This window comes from Gossypium hirsutum, chromosome A02, assembly GCF_007990345.1.
Source record: "Gossypium hirsutum isolate 1008001.06 chromosome A02, Gossypium_hirsutum_v2.1, whole genome shotgun sequence".
NCBI classification, from domain to species: Eukaryota; Viridiplantae; Streptophyta; class Magnoliopsida; order Malvales; family Malvaceae; genus Gossypium; species Gossypium hirsutum.
This window is the reverse complement of record NC_053425.1, coordinates 79,971,226-79,988,244: the sequence shown is the minus strand read 5'-3', so window position 1 is coordinate 79,988,244 and position 17,019 is coordinate 79,971,226. Positions and strand designations below refer to the sequence as shown.

The 17,019-nt window shown below is 36.6% G+C and overlaps 1 non-coding gene across 1 annotated transcript; it reads right to left on the bottom strand.

The window, feature by feature from the left end:
- Window positions 1-382: 382 nt before the first annotated feature.
- On the bottom strand, window positions 383-489 carry LOC121216947 (small nucleolar RNA R71). The gene has a single exon (XR_005913164.1). It is a non-coding gene; the product is annotated as a small nucleolar RNA R71 (small nucleolar RNA).
- Between the last annotated feature and the right edge of the window lie 16,530 nt (window positions 490-17,019).

Sequence of the window (17,019 nt, the reverse complement as noted above, 5' to 3'; positions counted from 1 at the left end):
TCCTGACGATACGGATAGAGCCTTAAGACAATATGCTGTGCCAGTATTTAATGATCTTAATCAGGGCATTAGGAGACCCAAAATCAAGGCACAACAATTCAAGCTGAAGCCAATCATGTTCCAGATGCTTCAAACTGTGGTCCAATTTAGTGGAATGCCTACAGAAGATCCTCATCTTCATTTAAGACTATTTATGGAGGTGAGCGACTCTTTCAAATTAGCTAGAGTTTCTGAAGATGCATTACGATTGAAGCTATTCTCGTACTCACTAAGGGACAGAGCTCGAGCCTGGTTGAATTTATTGCCACCAAACTCAATTTCTATATGGCAAGAGTTAGTCGAAAGATTTCTCATGAAGTATTTCTCACCTAGCAAGAATGCTAAGTTAAGGAACGAGATCACTGCCTTCCAACAAATGGATGATGAATCCTTGTATGAGGCATGGGAACGATACAAAGAGTTATTATGGAAATGCCCTTACCACGGAATACCACATTGCATCCAACTTGAGACATTTTATAATGGTCTCAATGCTCATACGAGGATGGTAGTGGATGCTTCTGCTAACGGTGCTCTCCTTTCTAAGTCTTATAATGAGGCTTACGAAATTATCGAGAGGATTGCCAGTAACAATTATCAATGGCCGACCAACCGAGCCACGTCAGGAAGATGAGTCGCTGGAATACATGAAGTGGACGCTCTCACTTCACTTGCATCTCAGGTATCTTCAATTTCCTCAATGCTTAAGAATCTTACTACTAATGGGTCTAATAGTTTTGCAGCCCAACCACCTTACCAATTTGAGAGTATAGCCTGTGTTTATTATGGGGAAGGACATTTGTTCGAAGAATGTCCATCAAACCCTGAATCCGTATATTACATGGGTAACTAGAACCAAAATCGAGGAAGACAAGAACTACAATTCAACTTCTACAACCCATCGTGGTAAAACCACCCGAATTTTTCCTAGAGTAACCAATGGGCTAGAACTTGTAACAACTACGCCTAACCTAGACCAACTTAGTCGCCTAGTTTTTCCCAACAAGTTCAGAAACCAGCTCATGCTGAATCATCCAATAGCTTAGAGAGTTTATTGAAGGCATAAATGGTGAAGAATGATGTCATAATTCAAAGCCAAGCAGCTACATTGAGGAATCTGGAAAGCCAAATGGGTCAGCTTGCTGTTGAACTCAGGAACTGACCACAAGGTGCTTTACCTAGTGATACAGAGAAACCAAGAAATTCGGGGAAAGAACATTATAAAGCATTGACATTGAGGAGCGAGAAGACAGTAGAGCCCAACACTATTGAAGCTGAAAAGGAGCCAGCTAATGCGTAAGACTCAGAGGAAGTTCAACGGAGTGTTGAAATTCCAGTTACACAAGAACCAAAATTTACAAAACCCGACAAGGTAATTCCAGAACCAGCTAATTCTAATCAACTAACGATTCCGCTAAATGCAGAATTGCCGCAAATAACGAATCAACCAGTTCTAGTAAAGAAACCTCCGCCACCCTACCCTCAAAGACTTCAGAAGCAAAAGTAGGAAATCCAATTCAAGAAATTCCTAGACGTACTCAAGCAACTTTATATCACCATCCCGTTGTTTGAAGCACTTGAAAAAATGCCGAATTACGTCAAGTTTATGAAGGATATTCTGTCCAAAAAATGAAGACTTGGAGAATTTGAGATGGTAGCTTTGAGGAAGGAATGCAGTGCATATCTTCAAGACAAGCTACCCCCAAAGCTGAAGGATCCTGGATGTTTTACCATACCTTGCAACATTGGAGCAACATATTGTGGTAATGCATTATGTGACTTAGGTGCGAATATTAACTTGGTGCCTATGTAAATATTTAGAAAGTTGGGGATAGGTGAAGTTATACCTACTACGGTTACACTTCAACTAGCAGATCGATCCTTAGCACATCCAGAAGGAAAAATTGAGGACGTATTGGTACGTATAGATAAATTTATCTTTCCTGCTAATTTTGTTATCCTAAACTTTGAAGTAGACAAAGAAGTGTCGATTATCCTAGGAAGACCGTTCTTAGCAACCAGAAGGACCCTTATAGATGTACAGAAGGGCGAGCTTACGATGCATGTTCAGGATGATCATGTAACATTTAATGTTTTTAAGTCTATGCGATTTCCTGACACAATTGATGATTGTTTTGCAGTATCAAATTTAGAGGATTTAATAGTGGAAAAGGAGCTCAACTATGTTGAAGGTCCATTGGAACAAATTCTAACATCAGATCCTCCAAATGATGAAGAGGAGGATGAATATTTAGCTTTGTTAGAAGCTAATCAAAGGGGGTTTAATCCGCAATCCCACTTTGAATCTTTGGAGTTAGAGAAAAGGGAGTATGCCCAACCAAAAGCATCAATCGAGGAGCCACATAAGTTAGAACTGAAGGTACTACCCTCACATTTGAAATATGTTTATTTAGGTAACGCTTCTACTTTGCCTGTGATCGTTTCAGCAGAATTAACTACTGAACAAGAAGAGAAACTCATCTTGGTGTTGAAACAATTCAAGAAGGCTATCGAATGGACCATAGCCGATATCCACGGTATTAGTCCATCTTTATGCATGCACAAGATTATCCTAGAAGATGGCAAAAAAGGGATGATTGATAGGCAACGAAGACTGAACCCCATCATGAAAGACGTGGTGAAAAATGAGATTATCAAGTGGTTAGATGCGGGTATCATTTATCCCATCTCAAACAGTTCGTGGATTAGTCCGGTCCAGTGCGTGACAAAGAAGGGAGGTATCATAGTCGTAGAGAATGAGAATAACAAGTTGATACCAACTAGAACAGTTACGGGATGGAGGATTTGCATCGATTACCAGAATCTGAAGAAGACGACTAGGAAAGATCATTTTCCTTTGCCGTTCTTGGACCAGATGCTGGATAGACTCACTGGGTGAGACTATTACTGTTTTCTCGATGGATACTCGAGGTATAATCAGATTACAGTAGCACCAGAAGATCAGCACAAGACAACGTTCACCTGCCCGTACGGTACATTTACATTTAGACGCATGACATTTGGTTTATGTAATGCACCTACTACATTTCAAAGATGTATGATGTCTATTTTTACTGACATGGTTGGAAAGTACTTGGAAGTTTTTATAGATGACTTTTCAGTGTTCGGAGATACTTACGATGATTGCTTAGCAAATCTAGCTAAGGTACTAAGGCGATGCGAAGAAACAAACCTAGTACTTAACTGGGAAAAGTGCCATTTCATGGTACGAGAAGGGATTGTTCTAGGGCATCGGATAACGAGACATGGAATGAGGTAGATAAACCAAAGGTAGATGTTACTAAGAAACTCCCACCTCCAACATCTGTAAAGAGTGTTAGGAGCTTCTTGGGTTACGCCGGGTTTTATCGAAGATTTATCAAGGACTTCTCCAAAATTGCTAAACCTTTATGCAAATTATTGGAGAAGGATACGACGTTCAAGTTTGATGATGCATGCTTAAAGGCTTTCAAGGATTTGAAGAGTCGATTAGTTACGGCACCCATAATTGTCACACCAAACTGGGATCTACCATTTGAATTAATATGTGACGCAAGCGATTTCGCGATAGGAGCTATCATGGGCCAACGAAGGAATAAATTTTTTAATCCCATGTACTATACAGGCCGGACTCTTACAGGAACTCAACTGAACTATACGGTAACATAAAAAGAGTTACTTGCTATTGTATTTGCTTTTGACAAGTTTCGATCTTACCTTGTAGGTACCAAAGTAACTGTTTATACGGACCACTCAGCAATCAAGTAGTTACTTGCCAAGAAAGATGCTGAGTTAAGACTAATCCGGTGGGTGCTTCTGGTTCAAGAGTTTGATCTAGAAATTCAAGATCGAAAGGGAGTAGAAAACCAAGAAGCAGATCCCTTGTCCAGATTGGAGCCTCAAGAAGGGAATTCTCCTATTATACCAATTCAAGAAACGTTTTCAGATGAACACATATTGAAGCTAAGTCATGTCCATAGTACCCCTTGGTTTGCTGATATTGCTAACTATTTAGCTTGTGGTTTGATGCCAATTGATAGGACTTATACAAAGGACAAAGTTTCTTCACGATGTTAAATACTATTTCTAGGAAGAGCCATATTTGTTTAAAAGGTGTGCAGATCAGATGATCAGGAGATGTGTGGCAGAAGATGAAGTACAAAAAATTTTATACCATTGTCACTCAACTCTGAGTGGGGGACACTTCGGAGGTATTCGTACAGCGGCCAAAGTATTGCAAGCCAGATTTCTTTGGCCAACACTATTCAAGTATGCATACGCATACGTAAAGAGTTGTGACCGATGTCAAAGGGTTGGAAATATCACCAACAGAAATGAGATGCCTCGAACAAACATCATTGAGGTAGAATTATTCGATGTATGGGGTATTGACTTTCTTGGTCCTTTCCCTCCGCCTTTTGGTCACAAGTATATATTGGTAGCAGTAGACTGTGTGTCCAAATGGGTCGAGGCTGAAGCTTATCCGACAAATGATGCTAGTGTTGCAATTAAGTTCTTGTAGAAACATGTGTTCACAAGGTTTGGAACCCCAAGAGCTATCACTAGTAATAAAGGGTCCCACTTTGTGAACAAGTGGTTAAAATGGTTGTTAGACAAGCACGGAGTGAAACACAAGGTTGCAACAGCTTACCATCCGCAGACGAATGGGCAAGCTGAACTGGAATATAAGGAAATAAAATGCATACTTGAGAAGGTAGTCGGCCCAAACCGACGTGATTGGTCCAAAAGGTTGGATGATGCTTTATGGGCTTACAAAATAACATACAAGACACCTCTAGGGATGTCACCTTACAGGTTGGTCTTTGGGAAAGCATGTCATCTATCCTTAGAGTTAGAGCACAAAGCTTACAAGGCTCTTCGACAACTCAACTTGGATCCTAAGCTTGCTAAAGAGAAACGGATGCTCCAACTCAATGAGTTAGAGGAACTTTAACTATTCTCCTACGAAAATGCCAAATTACTTAATGAGAGACTTAAGAAATGGCATGACAAACACATTCGAAATCAAGAATTTGAAGTAGGCCAGAGATTTCTGTTATTTAATTCCAGACTAAAATTCTTTCCAGATAAGTTAAAATCACGTTGGTCCGGTCCGTTTACGATCCATTCCGTCTATCCATACGGAGTTATCGAGCTCTAAGGTAAGGGAGGTAATTTTCATATTAATGCTCAACGCCTGAAACACTATTGGGGAGATAAGATTGAACGGAATGAAATTTCGTTCATTTTATCGAATGTTTAAAATTTTCTTATTCTCCGTTTTAATAAAAGATTTAGAGCATATTTTCGGGATTAATATGTTTAAATAAATTCTGTCTAGGAGATTGGAACTTAAGTGGGACCGCTTGTGACCCTTCCAATCTTTCCTGGGAATTGACTTTAACATAATTTTCCTAAAAATTATTCTCTAAATAGAGATTTTAATTTTTGATTTTTCAAATAAAAAGGTCAATTTTGACCCTAGTTTTAAATTGCGACTCAATTTCAAATTTTCATTAAGTCTAGGGACTTAATTGAAGTATTTTTAAAATTTGGTTGCTCTTTTTGTAAATAATAAAAACTAGATGCCTCTTTTTGTAAATATTTCCAAAAGGCTTCTAGAATAATTGTCTTTTATAGTTTAAAAAAATGATAATTAATATATAATTATATCCGTTATAATATATATTAATTATTCTCAATTTTAGGATTTTATTCGATAAGTTTTTAATAAAGATAATAAGATGATAATCTTTAATATATAATTATATTTATTATAATTTATATATTAATCTTTATCAATTTAGCATAGAATTAGGATTAATTTTATTTTATCTTTGTTTAAAATAAATTAAATAGCAATTAATAATTTAATATGCTTATATCTAATTATTAATTGTTGTTATCTTCATATAGGATTAGAACTTAGAATTTTTATTAATTAAATTGTTTTAAGAATTCTATTCTAATTCCTATTTCTCCCTCTATAAATACCACCCATCTTCCCATTCATCTAACACTTAAGACCCAAAGCACCAAAACACCAAAGTGCCGAAGCCCCTAGCAACAGCAGCACCAAACAGTCGACCAGCACACGCCCAGCTCCATCGCACGCACACAACGTGCCTCAGCTCGCGCCAGGCCTTCACCTCGTGTGCGATACTTGCCCTCCACACCATCCTGCGCACGCCCAGGTCTTACCTGCTGCCGAACGCCCGTCTACTGATTGCTTCTATCCCTGCTGCGCACCACTGCTCCCAAACGCACCACGCCCGCGCGCCCTAGCTGCTTGTGTGGCACATACCCACACCATTATCCCTGGCCAAAACCCTCCCAACCACTTTAATTTGCTATCTTTTTATCCATTATTAATTTCTTAAGAGTTTTTTTTTTATAAAAAGGTGGTGAGACCTCTTAAATTTCAAATTTTATTATTTAATTTTTTCAATTTATTAAATTATTAATAATTTTTAAATTTTTGAGAAAATAATTTTTTCCATCTTATGAACAGGTTAAACATGCCACGCAAGAGAACTCGTGCTTCCACTCAAATTGATGAAACACAAAACAAATTCCACTGTGAAGACGCCAAAGTGAGATACGAAAGTATCTTCAAAAATCAACAAATACACCCAGAAAAAGGCTTCACTTTAAAGGAGAGCAACTACTGAGACTTTATGGCACGTATTCGTCAAGTTGCTGAAACCCTCAATTGGGAGTTGTTTTGTGAAAAGAGACCTAGTGTAGATGAGGAACTAGTTCGTGAGTTCTATGCAAATTTAACTTCAAGCGAGATGACAGAAGTTCCAGTTCGCGGAATCAAGGTACCGATAAATTCAAATGCTATTAATGAGTTCTTTGAATTACCATATTTCGAAAATGATGGATATTCCATATTCATGAGCAATATCAAGCCTGATAATTTGCAAGAAATTCTCGAGGAACTGACAGTTCCAGGTTCTACATGGACTGTGTCAAAACAAGGAATCCACACTTGTTGAAGAGAATATTTGACGCCACTCGCGAAGATATGGTTTTACTTCATCTGATTCAGCCTTATGCCTAGCCAGCACGGGACTACAATCTCATTAGAGCGAATGGTCTTATTATACTCAATCCTAACTGGTAAGACCATTGATGTGGGGAAGATCATCTTGAGGGAGATACGGAATTGTGCTGTTAAACGCTCTGGCCCTGCTCATTTCCCCTTTACGATAACAATTCTATGCTTCAAAGTTGAGATTCTTGCAAATGTAAGGAAGACAGGGTATAGCCAAGGCACAATCACGGATTGGGACCTTTACCGAGTAACTGGAGACTAAATTCTACAGTAACGAGTTGAAGTAAGTGAGGAACCAGAGGACCCTGATGAAGAAGAAGATCCCACAATGCAATCATTTGAAGTCCCTGATAAAGTAGAATCATGGAGCCAGAAGCTGAACTTGATGCTGAAAATTCGATGTTTAGAGCTCAACCGCCTAGCCTAGACCTTCGAGACGAGCTGTCAAAATTGATGGACTTAATGCAACATATGCAATGGCAGCAACAAGCCTACTGGAGATACTCAAAAATAAGGGATGACTCGATGAGAAGTGCTTTTAAGAAAATATAAAATGACCCATTTATTTTTGTGCCTGAGTTTCCAAATTTCATATTTGAACCATGGAGTCTCTTATCAAAAAAGGAGCGAAGCGATTCATGCAAAGGCGTTAATGATGGAGTAAAAGATGAGTCAAATTCGGAAAAATCTGCAAATAAATAAAAGGGGGATCTTGACTTTATTTTATTTCTGTTCTTAGGTCATTTTAGGATTAAGTTTAATTAGGAATCTTTTATTTTTTATTTTTGGCATAATAAAACAAGAGAGGGAAATCACTAATAAAATGTGAGCAAGTCACAAAGTATAAGTGTGGCAATAGATATATACATGTCTAGGATTGGATTTAGAAAGAGCTTGGTACTTAAGCAGTCAAATTGACTCACCTACTCTTTTCTAAAATCCTACCTGGTGTATACTATCTGTTCACTTTAAATAATGAGAACATTGTTCATTTTAAGTTGGGGGGAACGAAAATTTGAATTATTTTCACTTAGAATAAAATTCTTCTTTTAAATTATGATTAGGATATTTTGTTCAAAAATTTGAATTTTGTTAAGTATGCTCAACTTGAGTATGAATAAAGTTCTATTATTTCAATAAATTATTATGTTAGCTTAATAATGACATGAATGTAGTTTTAATAAAGCATGTGCAAATTCGTACCATAAAATTTTTTAGTCTTTAGGAAAGCTAGGTATGCATGAAAGTTTAAGTCTTTAGAATTGACTTAGTAGTTTCTTGAGGCAAAATCCTAGGGAACATGGAACGTTGGAAATGATTTAGGCAACTGCTGTTGGACCGTTTGAGCCTTTCAAGCCCACCATGGTAAATTTTATCCTTTGAAACCCAATTTTGAGACTATATGCCCTAATTTTATTTCGACTCTTACAATAATTAGCCATTACTTTTTGCTTAATGATCTTAAAATTGTCCCAAACACTGGACTCAGTAATATTCAAGATGTACTTCAAAAATAAGTTTGAGGGAGTTGAAAAGAAGTATCAATTGCTCGAGAATTGCAGTACACAAAGTAAGTGCTCGTGTAAAATAAAATAAAAAGGAGAGAGCACATGTATTTGAAAGAGATGTACAAAAGAGCATATAAAAGTCAAGTTGGTGTATCGAAGGTAAAAACTCCGAAGGTTCGATTGAGGCTGAGTCTAGGGTTTTTAAACCAAATTTATCCATCTTTCACCTACCCCTAGCCTAGCCACGTTACAACCTTGATAAAGACTTATTAATTCAAAGTCTTTATGCTACCTACATTAGTGGAGAGAAATTGTTACGATCAACATATGAAGACATAAGTTAAGCTTAACGATTGCAACTTAGTCTTGAATAAAGGAATAAAAATCAAATTGGTAAGGGTTAACATGTCTTTTTACAAAAGCATTTAGTCTAAATTTTGCTATTATAATAAGTTATTGAATTTAATTTGAACAATATGTATACTTAAGTTAGCATAATTATCAGATTTCTTGTTTTTGAGCATAAGTATTTTCTATCCATAATTTTGAGAAAAATTTTGTTCTAAAGGAATTTTCCAAAGGTGTTTTCGAGAAATTCTTTCCAAAATTTGTGCATTACTCGGGACGAGCAATGAATTAAGTTTGGGGGTGTGGAAACACAAAAATTTATATACTTTTTCATACCCAATTTTTCTTAAATTCATGCAAATCTGGTTAAATTCTTGTCGAAAAGAAATTAAGTATTATAAAATAATTAAGTCATGTTAAAAATATGAACATGGTGAATTTATTTAATTTTATACTTAACTTTGACTAATTTTGACTATTTTCGACAGATTCGCACAAAGGGCAAAAATTAGCTCGGCTGACACTGCTGAAAGCACAAAATCGAGAAGCAATTTGAAGTATCGAGGCACGTTAATTTCCAGCCTAAGATGGCCCAAAAATGTGTATTAATTCATAATTTAATTAATTTTAATTTATTCCCCATTTAATTTGGGTTAAATAAATTATTTTTAATTTATTATGGAGAAATGGTCCAGTTGAACCGTACTGGTCGAGCCAGATTGAGTGAACCAAACCAGCCACTAAATGGGCAGCCCATAACCGTCCATATGCTGACCCAAATCATAATTTTATCTGATTAAATATGCATGCAAAAAGGCCCTCAAAAGACTTCTAAATTGCATTCAAACCCCACCTTAAATTATGGCTTTGTAGATTTGCCCCAAGCTTAAAATAGCAAAGTTTAACTCTCAACTTTGCCATGTGTGTGGCCGGCCAAGGGAGGGTCTTTTGCTGCTGGAATTTGATATTTTTAGCATACACAATCAGCGATAAAAGCCACCCCTTACAGATCATTCAAAGCATCCCTTATTCATCCCTCAATTCACATCATTCTCTCATTCCCTCTCTCACTTTCCTCTCATTTCTTCCATTCCATTCCCTCTTTTCCAAGTGCCAATTTCTTCTCTTGGGAAGAGGATCTCATTATCCATTTGAAGCAGCAATTTAGGTTTTCATAAGCCACCTTGATAGCCAAGGCCAACGAAGAACGAAGAGTGGAGCAACTAGTCAAACCACAGAGAAACATCGGATTTTCTTCTTGTTCCGAATCTCTTTAAATTTTGTTGTTGTTTTGACAAACATGGTTATGAATATTTATGCTATTGAAATGGTTATTTTAATCAATTCAGCTTAAATTATGTTTGTGTTGGGTTAATTGTATTCTGCCTGCTTGAATTGTTAAAATGATGTTTATGTTGTTATAAGCCTCGGTAAGATGCTTGATTAAGTAAAATCATGCCTAATTTATTCTTGCGTTACAACTGTGAGGTAACTAATGAATTAATTATTTAAACGGATTGCAATTGTAATTAATAGACACAGTACTTAATTAGTGCATGTTTATTCTTCTAAGGAAGCTAAAGGTTAAATTAGCAATGTTTCTGGCGATATTATTGCCTTGCATAACTTGCAAGATTATTGTGATTAAATTGTTTCAAGGTAGGGATATCTTGTTACTTCACGAAGTCTTTTATATGCTTATTAGATTTTATTAATCGTTTGAATTGACATAGGGATATGCAAGAGATTGCTTCAATTTAATGAGTATGTATGTGCAATAACATGTTTGCTTACTAGAATCTGTTTAGTCTGTTGAATTGACATAGGGATATGTCAAGAGATGGATAGACTTTTGTTTGTAAATTTGTTCATAAGTTAGCAAATTACTGGGTTGCTGTGAATTTATTCTTAACAATGTAAACATGAGTTTAATAATTCTAAGTTAAAGAAATATAATTAATCCAGCACAAGTATGTTACATTGATTAAATCTTATTTGAAATCGTGCACCAGAACTATTTGTTTTGTTTTAATTATTTACTTAGTTTTTAAATAGTTTTTGACCATCTTTTAAAATCAAATTCTCGCCAAAGTGTTTTACAAATACTTTCATAAATAATTCTTTTTACAGTCCCTGTGGGTACGATAACTCGACATTTACTTGTCACTTTATTACTTGTTGCGATTGTGTACACTTGCACATTTTTTTTCCGTTGTTCCATAAAATCAATGCCATGTCCTAGACATGGTCTTACACTGACACATCTCGCAGCTGATGCATGTCCCAGACATGTCTTACACTGGCTTACTTCACGATGCCGATGTATGTCCCAGACATGTCTCACACTAACTCTTGTCTCAATGCCAATGCCATGTCCCAGACATGGTCTTACACTAGCTCTCATAATGTGGCCGATGCATGTCCCAGACATGTCTTACACTAGCACACAAATGACTCGAGTGCCATGGCATGAATAATTGATTTATCTCCTAAGGTTCAACGGGAGTTCTACTGTCTCAATATTCATCATACATAATTATTTCCACAAACAAGCGATTTATGATATATCAAATTAAACACTTATGATAACCATGTAGTTGTATTATTTACATACAACTTACCTCGATATGCAAAAATGTAGGCTACTCATCCGATTTAGTCCACTTGCTTTGCTTTTCCCCAGTCTAGGCTCGGATTTTGCAATTCTTGATCTAAAATGATAAACATTCAAAAATTTAATCCTTTTAATGATCTAGGTACTCAACAATTTATAATTTAGCAAAATGGCCATTTTTCCCCTATATTTTTGCAAAGTGACCATTTTACCCCTAGCTCCGAAAATCAATTTTTATCGAATTTCTTCATATCTTAAGCCTAGCCGAACCATTTCTACATTTATAGCAACCCAAAATTCCCATTATTTCTAATGTTTACCATCTAATTTTTCAACTTATGCAAAATGGTCTCTAGTTAGTGTTTCCATGAAAATTTCTTCACAAAAGTTGTTTATTTCTCAACCATATCTCATATTCTTCCATAAAATTTTAGAAATAAGCATGTCTAATATCATGGAAAAACTCTAGACTTTCAACCATTTTACAAAATAGTCCCATTATTAGAAAGTTCATGTTACAAGGGGTCTAGAAATGCAAAAATCATTAAGGAAACTATCAAAATCACTTACCTATGACAATAGAGAGTGGCTAAAATTTTTCAAGCTCTCAAACCCTTCTATAGTTGGTATTTTCGGCACTAGAGAAGATGGGAAAGGGATGATATCATCCTTTGTTTATGTTATTTTCTTTTGTAGTCAAACAAGCTACCAAACCCACCTAAATTGACTTTTTTGACCATTCTTGTCCCCATGGCCAGCCTAGCACTCTTTTTAGGGTCTATTTGCCCTTTAAAAGACCCCAATTTAAGTTCCATTTCAATTTAACAACCTTAGCTATCAATTTACTACTTTTAAACTTTACGCGATTTAGTCATATTTCGCAATTAAGCTCATAAATGCTAAAATTACCTCGCCAAATTTTTCATGCACTCATATAATAATGCCGCAACACATAAAAATAATATCAAAAATAATTTCTCTAACCTCGTGTTGGTGGTCTCGAAACCACCGTTCTAACTAGCCCTAAAAATTGGGGTGTTATAATTCCTCGTTTCATAGTACTTAAGATTCCATAAAAAAACAATGTTAGACGTGTTAATTAATAGAATAAATTGAAAGTCACAACTGTAACCTGCAAATTGCATAATTATTCTTTTCAAGTGTAAAAATTAAATGTAACCTAGAGACATCGCCTCCTGGAAACTATGCCAACAACTTGACCACCTCCGAGGTACTAATGTCTAGAGTGTGAATACTATCATAAAATGGAGAATTATGAGGTGGGATCCACAAGTATACAGAATATAAATTTTACAACAAAGTGAGTACTCCGAGGATCGTACCCAAGGGAAGCGATTACTAAATCAATCTTAACCTAAACACTTAAAAAGGTAATTATTACTTCTAAATCAGTTATAGTACAATAGTAAAATAAGAGATTTTTTTAGGGTTTTTAAATTAATAAAATAAAATAACTTAAAAGAATTGAAATTGTAAGAGATAGAGAGAAATAAAGTGAATCAAATCTGAAGATGGGTGATTATCTTGCTTTAGCAATCTCAATAACTGTTGCCTCAGGTTCTTCGTCAATCAACTAGTAGCTACCCTAGCAGGATTTTCAATCTTTCATTAACATAACCAATCAACAAGAATTACTTATCTTCTGACCTCATTGTAACGCCCTAATTTTCGGGTTTTCTGTGTTTCTGTGATTTTTAAAATTTGTGTGTGTTCTGGTTGGTTAAAATATATATTTTAGTAGGTTAGTGGGCCTTTAGAAGGCCCAAACTTAAGTTAAATCGTGGTAGTCTTTGGAATTTTAATTTTATGAACAGGTGATGCAATTGGCGTTGGGATTTTAAGAGTAAAGGGGTAAAAGATGACACAAAAAGGAGTGTGGTGTAGTGGCAAGGTGGCGCCACTTAGGGGACAAGGAAGTGACGCCATAGAGGAAGCAAGGGGTCCAAGGTTCAAGTCTTGGCTCTTGCAATATATTTTGGTTTTTCTTTTCAATAAATCTGGAAGCAAGTAGGTGCGCTTTAAAGTTTATTGTGTTGCATTTATGACACAAGTGAGTTGATGGCCTAGTGGTGGTGGCATGAGTTGGCATGTGAGAGGACTTTGGTTCGAATCCCTTGGCACGCAAAGGTTGATTATTTTGCTATGTTGGGATGGCAAGAGTTGGTGTTGGTTTTAAACTCTGGTGATGGAGGGATCCCATATCGGGAAGCTAACATAAGAGTAGATGGAGAGCTGGCTTTAGATAGAGCAAACCATGAGGAGAGTAGGCATACCCTTCTTGGCTGATCCCTTTCACTTTGTGACGTGCTCGTTTGGGTTGGGCGTCAGCTAAGAGTATTTGGAGCGCGGATTAACTGTAGTCTCCTAATAGGATTATCGCGTAGGAGATATCGTCATCAATCATCATCAACCAAGTGTGTGAACGACACCCTCTCTTAGGCTGAATCGGTAAAAGCCAAAATACCGAAACGTTGGTATTTTGTGAACTCGCGAGCATGTGAGCGCTCGTGAGACATTTGGATGATTAGAGTGCAGAGTGTGCATTTTCGTGCACAACGGTATTTTTGGGCTTAATGGGCCGAAAACGGGCCAATAGACCAACGGGCCCACTTTGGTAAAAAGATGAGGTAAGTACTTCTGATTACTTGGTAAACATTAGAATGAGCATGAAACCTTAGCAATAGGTAATAATTACTGAAATACCTTTATGCATGCAAAATTACAATTTTACCCCTAGGGTTTTTTTTCTAAAAAGCATGATGTTCTGTTTCTGTATACGTATGCCATGACATATTATTTATGTTGCATAGGACATGGGTTTATATTGATGGAGGAAGCGTTCTGGCAGCCTCATTGCAATCTAGTGGCCTCACCACATATATCTGTTCTGGTGACTTCGTCACAATATCTAGCAACCTCGCTGCAATCTGGTGGCTTCGCCACATATACATATATATCTGTTCTGGTGGCCTAGCCACAAGATCTGTATCTGGTGACTTTGTCACAATATCTGGCAGCCTCGCTACAATTTCTGTGGTGTGTAGCGGTTGGGTGGGTCGAGTAGTCTCCCCACATGGTGTAAGGCTGGTACGGGGGTGTTATGGATGGCTCTGGGTTGGGATTTCTGCATTCATGATATATTTGTTCTGTATCTGCTATGGGCCTATGGGTTTCATTCTGATTTCTGTACTGGGCCAAGGCCCAGATAAGTCTGACTCTGAGGTTTGATCTGTTTTGGGCTATGGTTGGGTTATGTTACACACTGAGTTTACCAAACTCACCCTTTATTTTCATCTCTGCAAGAAATCCCCAACCATAGCAGGCTTGGAGCTGTGAGGGATTCAGAGTGGCCACATCATCTGCAAAGTTGGTTTTTCTAAGTTAGTTTATTTTTATTATTTTTATATTCTGATTTAATTTTGGGTTTTAAGTTGTAATAAGGCCGCTATTTAAATTTCTTGTTTTTTGCTATGGTTTTATTTTTTGATTATATTTATACTATGACGAAACTGCTAGTGTTAGGCTGCGCGAGTTTTCAAAATTAATGAACGTTTTCAAGACTCAACAAGCACAACAAATGGATGGCCTAAAGATTGATAAATCGGCTTTTCATTCAACCGCTATTTTTACAAAGACCACCCCAATCACTTAAACCAGCGAACCATGTGACATGTCAGATCTGGCCATAACGTCTGGGCCGGGTTTGGGGTGTCACACTCATAGTCCAAACTGGTTTGGGGTCAATGTGTTCAAAATTGGGCAATACAAATTTTGAGTTAATTCCCACATTGATGACTTCCCAGGGTTGTCAGGCCCAAGGTTTGTTTCACGTTCTTCCTTTCCCAAACAATTGATTTGTTGAATAACACTACAAAATAGTTAACAGTTCATGCTTCCACTAGTTAATCCCCCATAGATTGATTAGTTCCTCATAGCTTTCATAAGCAACATGGAGTAAATGAAACAATTATTCATAATTAATGAATAATAGAGAGTTTAAGAAAAACCTGATCGATATTGATAATGAATGCGAATCCAAAAGAGTTGATCTCCTTTACAACTCTAAAACCCAAGAAAATGAAATTAAATATAGAGAGAGAATCTCAGCTAATCGAATAATGATATAATGTGTGCCAAATGAGCTTATTTATAGCCTTCAGGTAGTTGTCGTCCTTAACCTTTGGTTAGCTAAAGTTCCCAAGCCTTAAGTTCAATTGTGCAGATCAAAATGCCCCAGTTTTGTACTTTATTCTCATTACAGAGTAAATGTCGTGACACACCAAGACCTGTGTCATGACATAACAACCAATTTAATCTACTACAGCTGTCTTCAAGGGTATTTCACCAACCTCTTAGCCTTTGTTGCAACATTGAAGGCAATTTCTTACTTCATTCTTCTCTTTATGTTGCGACATTGGATCTCCTATATTGTGACATCGAATATCCGATGTTGCAACATAGCTTCAAGGATTGGCCCAAAATGCCTTCTGATGGTCTCCTACACACTCATGAAGTACGTTAACTCTCCCTTCGGCCTTATTTGACAGTTAAGGTCAATAAAAGACGCGATTTGCACATTTTATTGAATGTAAGTAAAAATAAACTCAATTAAAACATAATGAAAATGCTTCTATTAAACCTCCTTAAATGTGAAAACTAGCTTAATGTTTTACACCAAATTATGGTAGATAAGACGTTTTTGAGGTCGAAAACAAGTGAGAATGACACCTTGGGCAAGGGTATCACGATATCCAACCCTTGAAATTACTATACCTTCGACAGTGTAGAAGGCCAAGGAGTCCTTTTAGTGTTATCACAATATCCCCTTGGCTATTGTGATATCTGCCTCCGAAGGAAGACCCCAAGTTTCAATATTGCTTGAGATATCGCGATATCCTCTTATGGGTATCATTATATCACCTTCGTCAGAAGAACAAACTTAGACAAAAAGGGCGGCCTTTGTCTACCCTGCTCATCAATCACACAAATCCCATATATGGCCATTTTTGGCTTAAAAAATTGATCAAAATACACTTCAAAACAACCAAAAATTGCTGAGAAAGAGAGAGACAGACATTAGCTTAGCTTTAGGTTTAGTTTTCTCTAGGTTTTCTTTACTTTTCTCTGTACTTTTCTAGGTATTTTATTTTGTTCTTCTTCTACGTAGATTAGAGTTTATTTTTCTTCATTTACTTCTTGTTCTTGTTGTTCATAGTGTTAGTTAAGTTAGTTAACACTGTAGCTAAGGTTTATTTACATTTCTAGTCACTGTACCTTGCTTTCAAGACTCTTTAAGCTTTAGTTTAATGTATTTTAGTTTATTTTCCTTTTAATCTGTTAAAGCTTATTCCTTTTATGTTTCTTGCTTTAGATTTCTCTATTAAATGCTTTTGGTTTCATGCTATTTAAGTTTTCTCGCATAAATATCT